We start from the raw sequence: 8,904 nt of genomic DNA on the forward strand, positions 1-8,904 counted from the left end.
TCACAGTGATGTACACTGTCTTGTTGGTATATATGTATCAGTCTAATAAACTTAAACCTACACCATCCTCCCTATTCTGGTATTCTAAACAGTACCCGAAAGTAGACTGTTGGTCGAGTTAACCTCCTGAACTATCTACAACACATGGTGAAAACCTGAAATTAAGACAGAGAAGACTAGAGGTGAGACATGATCATTACTGATTACTGATGACAGATTTAGATATATTTTCATGAACCATTCATTTGCCACATCAATAAACAGCATAGCAGGGCAAAATATTTTTTCTAACACGGCAACCTTTAAAAAGTGAAAGGACATATGTGACAGGTGAGACCTGGAGACTTGGGACCGCCCCTGGTGGGCGGAGCTGGTCTTCGCTCCTTTCATAAGCGCAGGTGTGGGCAATTGGGTATTCCTCTGCAAACCTGAAGCTGCAAGTGCTTGGTCCGAGTTGGGCAAATTGGTGTTTCTTAACTCCTGTCTATGAAAGTCTGATACGGGTCCTCCCCTAAACTTCTGTTAGAACGGTGGGAAACATTGCTCCCGTGAGAACGGTATAGTGGACTTCATCGCCATTGACCCACATTTATTAGGGTGTGACACGAACTTGTGGACAGGTAACAAAACCAATTCAGTGGAGGAATATTCCTGTGTTTTATTGTCCAGCTAGTGATCTCCTGCCTTTTATTCACAGAGTACCGAGCTGCTGCTTTGCCAGGTGGATTTCTGGCTGCGGGCAAAGGACCCGACACATCAGTGTGTTTTAATTTGTTTTAAACTGGTGTAAGTCGACAGACTGACTGCTGCGGCTGTCGATGGTTTTGTTTTTTGTTTTAATCTTTTCTGTATCAGTAGGCACCACAGATATTGATTCTTTTAGCATTTTAACCCCTTTTTATATATATATTGTCGCAGACGGTGGAGGCGCTGCAGGGAAAACAAATCCTTTTTTGTCTCCCCGCTTTTGCATGCACAGCGGTGGGCCCGAGTGAAGACGGCACCGAAAATTTGCCTTTTTTTCTATAGTGTTTTACCCATTTGGGGTCATGTGTGAGTTGCCGTCCATTTTTAACCTGTGTGCTATGTCGATTTGTTTTTAAACGGTTCCCCGCAGCGCCTGTCTCACAGGCAATCGTACAGTTTTATCGTTTTTAATAAGGTAACGTTTTTAATTGTTTTTAGGTGCCGCTGTTACACTGTTTCTTTTATTTTGTATTAAAAATTAAACTCTTTTAAACTGACTGTGCGCCTACGGCTCTGTCCTATTTTAACCCTTGTGTGGTGTTCATATTTTTGTTACTCAGCCAGTGTTCATGGGTCTGGTGGACCCGCTAGAGTTTTGGCTTTCCAAATTAACACTATCAAACAATTTTATGTTAAATTACTCAACAGATGTTTACTTCATCCCAATTACAAGCCATATGAACAGCAAACATAGTTATTTTTTTCCCTTTACCTTTGTTAGATCACATTTATGAATCAATGTGCTTCTCGGTTTTTTTTTTGTTTTCTTTTATAAAATGTTATAAAAAATAAATCAGTTATAATCAAGTGGAGTGAGTGGAAAGACAACACATTTACACGTGAAGCAATATGTTTCACAACTAAATGGCATCAGCTGCTCATCAATGGTGACATTAGGCCCAGGGTTGTAAAACAGGGGGAGGTGGCGCACACACTTATCCCACACTGTCCTGATGGCAGCTAGCTTGTCTCTCTGCCGTCGAGCTGGTCTGTCGTCTCGGTTATCAAAACGGATAATCCTGGAAATTTTGTGGAAGTTTTCCAGAGACATTGATGCACGGAAAGGTTCTTGCCGGTTTCTGCATCCCACAGGATTCTGTGGATTCCCCTTTGGACCTCAAAACTCCTGCAAGGATAAGAACCCCAAAGTAGGCCTGCAGATCAATTTGGTCCATCTCCTTCCACCTCTCTCCAAAAACACACCGTCCTTCTAGATTACTGCAATCCAGAATAATTTTCTGGATGGAATCTGGGATGAAAAGCTCAAATGAAGACTTGATGTCCTGCACATGAGTAACTGTCAGCCGTGTTGGCCCTGGCTTATTACAGTAACAGCTCTGCAGGGTGGCTCATTTCTTGGGCAAGAAGACCATTCAATTTCACCAGTTATTGACATCCATATTTCTTCACTTGCTGTCTGGTGGGCTTGTTCTGGTCCTGGAGCTGGCTGCTGATGGGGTACTCGTCTTTGTTTTGTTACTAAATGGTGTTCAACCTCATCCTCTTCTTCAAAGTCACTGTCAGACTCTGAATTTTCAGAAATGTGAAATATTCTGAAACCTCTTTGTCAACATCATCCTCCGAAGCCCCTCTCTCTTCCAAAATCAATTGGATGGCCCTCGCAGCAGATAATCTTTTGCCATCTTGATCAGTTGTGATAAAGAACCACACTGGCAAAGTCTTATTTATAGTATTATGCCCCTAATTTGCAGGTGGGACAGGGTATGAGAAAATAAAATTTGGATCCCTCAAGAAAGAGGGTAAAATGTGTGGGAATGTAAGAGCAGATGGTGTTGATAGTTGAATTTTCAACAATGTGGCAACTTTGTGCGGGAGCAGGAGGGGAAGAAAACACTATCAGCAGCACCAGAAAGGAGGAAGACAGAGTGTGGGAACACAGGACCTGCACTTTCAACACTTTTATTAGACCTGGGTCCAGTGGACCCGAACACCTTGTATGTAATGTAAATGCGTGGGGGGAGGTACAGTATGAAGTCATTGAAAATTAGTTCGGATTTATGTTCTTCACAGAAAATAAGCCAAAGCCAATGAATTTCAGGTTGAAAAAATAATTAATTGTTTAATTTTTCTTTTGAGAAAAACTGAAAACGGGTCTCACAGACTTGAACACCATACAAGGGTTAAATAGTTACCTACTACGGGTCACAAACTGGCGTTGTCGACAGAACGAGCCTCTAGGTGTGCACAGCGATTAGTCACTTTGTTTGTGTAAAATTCTTTTTTTTTTGGGTGTGTGTTTTAAACTGTTTTATATTTGTATTTATTTATTTTTTAGGCAAAGCAGCAGCTGGTAAATCCTGGTGGTAACAAAGTGTAATCTGCATTTAAACACAGTAGGCACTTACTGTTGAGGGTTTTTATTTTTTTTATTATGGAGTCCCAATCAGGCATTTCTAGCCCCTGTAGACCTCATGACTCTACCCCTATGGAGGGCTCTCCCCGAGAGAGGCTGGTTTATATCCCTAGAGAGAGGTCGTGCCCCCTGTTTAGTGGAACTGGGGAAATTAGTGTCCAAAGTTGGGTGGAGGAAATAAAATCTGTGATGCGCACTCGTAGACTTGCCCCTGTTGATAGAGCCCATTATATCTATGATCATTTGACTGGTGATGCTCGTGAGGAAATAAAATATAGGTCCCAGCAAGTAAGACAAGATCCAGACCGCATTTTTGATATTCTCCTTAGCCAGTATCGTTGCCCCATGTCCTTTATTGCTGTTAAGGAAGCTTTTTATGCAAGAAGGCAGCAAGAAGGAGAGTCACTGAGGGAATTCTCCCATGCATTGTTTTCTCTCATGGACAAAATGATTCAAAGTTGTCCAGAGAGGTGAATTCCTGAGGCTGCTAGACTGCTTTCTGATCAGTTTGGAGAGGGTGTCCGGGATGGAAATTTGAGCCGCGAGCTTAAAAGGATTGTTCGCGAACATCCAGATTATGACCTCCATACTTTAAGAGATGAAGCCCTCAGGTGGGAGCGGGAAGGCAGAGTAGGAGTAGAACCCGGCCGGTTCAGGACTTATTCTGTCCCAGCAGTCTACAGCATTCAGCATACAGGACAAACAAGGGTGCCAAGGGATACTATTGGGTCAGAATTAGCAGAGGTTAAGGAAATGTTAAAACGGCAGCAGCTCCAGATTGATCAGCTTACACATGAGTTGAGAGTTGCCCATACATCAAGTAAGTCTAGGTTCACGCAAAGAGGAAGGCAGGTTATTTGCAGACGGTGTCAGAAACCTGGCCATTTTGCTAAAGACTGTGATAATGAGAGGGTAGTAGCCTTTGAATCTACAGCCCCTAGCAGGAGCTCATCTGGGCAGGGCACGTTTTCCATGCAGGTGGAAAACTAGCACCCTCTGTTATGCTGAGCCACATATCAGATGGGGACATAACTGGCTCCAACAGTTGTAATGCTCAAATGTCTGGTCCCCCACCCAAGTTGGTAGGCTCCTGTCCAAAGGTTACCATTCATATGGGAGGGGTAGATGTCTCCTGTTTATTAGACACTGGATCCATGGTCACTACCATCACGGAGAGTTTTTTTGCCAAACATTTTAAGAACTGGGGTCCAGAGAAACTGAAAGCATGCCATTGGCTGCGGTTATGGGCTGCTAATGGGCTAGATATTCCCTATGTTGGCTACCTGGAGCTTGATTGCCAAGTGTTAGGGAGGCAAATACCGAAACGTGGTGTGTTAGTTGTTAGAGATCCTTTGGAGCTCAGCCCCCAACTCAGAAATATGTGGAGTACTCGGCATGAATGTGATCCGTGAGTGTTATAGGGAGCTGTTTTTGGAACATGGCTCTGCTCTTTTTGACCCTCCTTTAGTGCAGGAGGATCCTTGGCAGCAGGCTTTGCAGCGTTGCCATTCAGCGCAGCTACAGCCCGAAGCACAGGTTAGTGGCCCAGTGAGGGTTAAGGGTAGAAGAAAAATTTGCATCCCCGCAGGCACAATGAAGTTTGTACCAGCTACATGTCGGAAAGCCCCTTCAGCACACACTGGAACAGCGCTTTTTGAACCATTAGATGCCGGTTTGCCTCATGGTCTCCTTTCTTCTCCAGCTTTGGTCCAAGTGGTCAGTGGCACTGCATTTATCCCAGTTACCAATGTGGGATTAACTGAGGCCATTTTGCCACCTCGCAGTCAGCTTGGCACCTTGTGCCAAGTTGAAATTGTCAGCCAATCGGATGTCTCGACCAGGCTGTTGGAAGATTTGGGAGAGGAAAAATGTGTTACCATGGCAACTCAGAGTGTGGAACCCAACCCTCTGAAAACTGCAATTGATGCAATTGATCTCTCAGCCCTCACTGTACAGGATCAGGACAGGGTAAGAGCCCTTCTGCGTGACTACCAATCTGCTTTTTCTTCTCATGATGGTGATTTAGGGTGTACCAATTTAATGGCTCATGAGATCCCACTTTTAGATGAGACGCCGGTCCGCCAGCGGTATCGACGGATTCCACCTTCAGAGTATGAGAGCGTTAAGGCCCATGTTCAACACTTGTTGGAGAGTCAGGTGATCAGAGAAAGTTGTAGCCCTTTTGCATCCCCAATCGTGGTAGTACGAAAGAAGGACTCCAGTATCAGGCTTTGTGTGGATTACCGTCTGCTGAACTCAAGGACTAGGAAGGATGCTTTTCCCTTGCCCCAAATTGAGGAGTCCTTGGACGTGTTGTCAGGTGCATGTTGGTTCTCTACCTTGGACTTGGCTAGTGGCTACAATCAGGTCCCTGTTGCTGAGCCAGACAAAAAGAAAACTGCTTTCTGCACTCCTTTTGGGTTATTTGAGTTCAACCGCATGCCATTTGGCCTCTGTAATGCACCAAGCACCTTTCAGAGATTGATGGAGCGAATGTTTGGTTCCCAGAATCACCAGTCTTTGTTGTTGTATCTGGATGATGTGATTGTCTTATCTACTACAGTAGACAAGCATATTCAGCGCCTAGGAGCAGTACTGGAGACCTTGCGGGTACAAAACTTGAAGGCCAAGTTGGAAAAATGATGTTTTCTGCAGACAGAGGTAAAGTACCTTGGGCATGGGATCTCCAAGGACGGGGTAGCCACGGACCCAGACAAAACATCCGCGGTGTCTAATTGGCAAACTCCTAGCTCTGTTGCTGAATTGAGATCATTCTTAGGGTTTGCTAGTTACTATCGCCGCTTTGTTCCAGGTTTTGCATCCCTAGCTGCTCTGCTCCACCAGCTGGTGGCCGAACTGGCTGGGACTAAGCACAAACGCCCCTCCAACCGTGCATTGCAGGAAGTTTGGACCGAGCAGTGTGAAAATAGCTTTCAAGAGTTGAAAGCTCGGTTGGTGCATTCCCCCGTATTGGCTTATGCTAATTTTTCACAACCTTTTATCTTGGAGGTTGATGCCAGCCACTGGGGTCTGGGGGCAGTGCTTTCGCAACAGCAAGCTGATGGCAAGGTGCGTCCTATAGCTTATGCTAGTCGAGGGCTAAAGCCCACAGAACGTAACATGTCCAATTACAGCTCCATGAAACTTGAATTCCTAGCCTTGAAATGGACTATGACTGAAAAATTTAGAGAATATTTGCTGGGTAACAAATGTGTTGTCTATACAGACAACAACCCCTTGAGCCATCTTACTACAGCAAAGCTTGGAGCTTTGGAACAGCGCTGGGCTGCTCAGCTCTCTTCTTTTGATTTTTCAATTAAGTATCGTCCGGGTCGTACAAATGGCAATGCAGATGCTTTGTCCCGACAGTGTCAGCCATCTGATCAAACTGTGTCTTTAGAAACACTGCTTCCTGGTACTTCCCTTCCAGACTCTTTAGTCCAAACAGTTTTACCACCAGAGCAAGTAATCCAATCTATGATTTCGGTTTTACCCTCTCATTCACTTGCAGACCTTGCTACTTTGCAGAGGGAGGACCCCACGATTAGTGGCGGTTTGAAGTTTTGGCATAGAGGAACAGGCCCTACTCGCCAGGAGAGGAGAGATTTGCCAGCAGCAGTGCTGGAAATGTTGCGCCAGTGGAGGAAACTAGTAGAAAAGGAGGGCGTCCTTTATCGGCAGATTTTTCAGCCAGATGGGGGGGAACCAGTGTGCCAATTAGTGGTCCCTCAGAGTCTCAAGAAGGAGGTTTTACATGGCTTGCATAATGACCATGGTCACCAGGGAACTGACAGGACTGCAGACTTAATACGCAAGAGGTGTTATTGGCCAGGTATGTTTAAGGAGGTTCAGGATTACTGTCAGCAATGTGAACGTTGTGCGCAGGCTAAAGCAGTTTATCCCAAACCTAAAACAACCATGGGTCACCTCATGGCTGCGAGGCCCAATCAGATTCTGGCAATTGATTTCACATGCCTTGAACCCTCCGTTGATGGCCGTGAAAATGTATTGATTCTTACTGATGTGTTTTCAAAGTTCACTCAGGCCATTTCTACTAAGGATCAAAAGGCAACTACTGTGGCCAGTGTTTTGGTTTATGAGTGGTTTTATCACTTTGGTGTTCCCTCTAGGATCCACTCTGATCAGGGGAGGAGTTTTGAAGGAGCAGTAGTTCAGCAGCTGTGCCAGTTATATGGTGTGGAAAAGATGTCTGTGAAGGTTCTCAGTCATCCAGGTCATCGTAGTCAAAGGAGCTTGCAAAGAAAAGCGTCTGGACTTCTTTAAGTTGCTTGAAGACGTTTCACCTCTCATCCGAGAAGCTTCTTCAGTTCTAAGGTCAAATGGTGGAGAGTCCCAGATATAAACCTAGTGGGAGTAACCCCCCACAGAGGGACAAAAGGACCCCCTGATGATCCCCTGATGATCCTGACCCCCACTCCCACCCACTCCATGACATGCTGGTCAGTCACAGGAGCACGTTCAGTGAGAGACTGAGATTACCGAAAAGCACCACTGAACGACACAGGAAATCATTCCTGCCTGTGGCCATCTCCCTGTACAACGCATCCACTTAACACACTGTTTGCTGCTACAACTACACATGTTTCTTTTCCAACTATTTATTTATGAGTGACTTATGTATGTATGTATGTATGTATGTATATATATGTATATATTGTACTATTCTTAGTTAGTGTATTGTCTGTCTTGTCTTAATGTTGGTTTAAAATGGAGCACTGTAACAAAAAATAATTTCCCCCAGGGATCAATAAAGTATTCTGATTCTGATTCTGATTCTGATTCCTCTAATCGCCTGAGCCAAGGTGTGAAACTGGGCGTGGGTCCCAATCAGCCAGAGTTTCGGGTGTGTTCATTGTGAAACCTGGCCCCACCTTATCATGCGAATTCTTGAGGTCAGATGGCCCAGGATGTGAGTGAGCGTTAAGGCGTGTGGTGTGGAAAAGACTCGCACCACTCCTTACCACCCACAAGGTAATGGCCAGTGTGAGCGTTTTAATCGGACTCTGCATGATCTGTTGAGAACCCTGCCCCCTGAGCAAAAGCGTCATTGGCCCATGTATTTACAGCAGCTCACCTTTGCTTACAATACCACAATTCATCAAACTACGGGTGAGTCACCCTATTTTCTTATGTTTGGCCAAGAGCCCCAGCTTCCAATTGACTTCCTGTTAGGCAGAGTGGAGGAACCCACCCACGGCCCAGTGCACACTTGGGTCCAAGAGCATCAGAAACGTCTAGATGTAGCTTATAAAGGTGTGAGTAACCGCACCAAAGCAGCAGCGACGCTGCATGCAGGTCGTCAACCTGCCCCAGCTTCTGACCCCTTGCCATTGCATCAGTTAGTGTATTTGAGAGATCATAGCATTCGGGGACGGAATAAAATCCAAGATTTTTGGGGCGTTGCACCGTATTGTATTGTCCGTGCCCCTGCTGATGCTGGTCCTGTGTATACAGTGGCCCCACTCCATGATCCAGAACAGAAAAGACAGGTTAATAGACAATTTATCAAGCCGATCCCTGCTGATATCTGTGAGAAAATAAGGGCAGAGCTCCAGCAAACTCCTAACCCTAGAAGTTCACCTGACCGGTTACCCCCGTCTGAGGATGAGGGAGACTTTTATGTGTGGCAACGAAGGGAGTCCCCAAGAGGTGACCCCCAAAGTGTACGAACTGATTCTGCACCTTGTCCCCAACAACCCCCAGAAGACCTGGCTATAGTAATGAGGCCGCAGTCCAGAGGGACTGAGCCTGGTACCCTGACT

At 45.5% G+C, this 8,904-nt stretch overlaps 1 long non-coding RNA gene across 1 annotated transcript; it reads left to right on the top strand.

The window, feature by feature from the left end:
- The first annotated feature begins 437 nt into the window (after nucleotides 1-437).
- LOC309714614 lies at nucleotides 438-1,244 on the top strand. The gene is made up of 2 exons (XR_014278964.1): nucleotides 438-620; nucleotides 698-1,244. It is a non-coding gene; the product is annotated as an uncharacterized lncRNA (long non-coding RNA).
- The last annotated feature ends 7,660 nt before the right edge of the window (nucleotides 1,245-8,904 follow it).

The sequence above is a fragment of the Aulonocara stuartgranti genome, assembly GCF_965226115.1.
Source record: "Aulonocara stuartgranti genome assembly, chromosome: 9".
Taxonomy (NCBI): Eukaryota; Metazoa; Chordata; class Actinopteri; order Cichliformes; family Cichlidae; genus Aulonocara; species Aulonocara stuartgranti.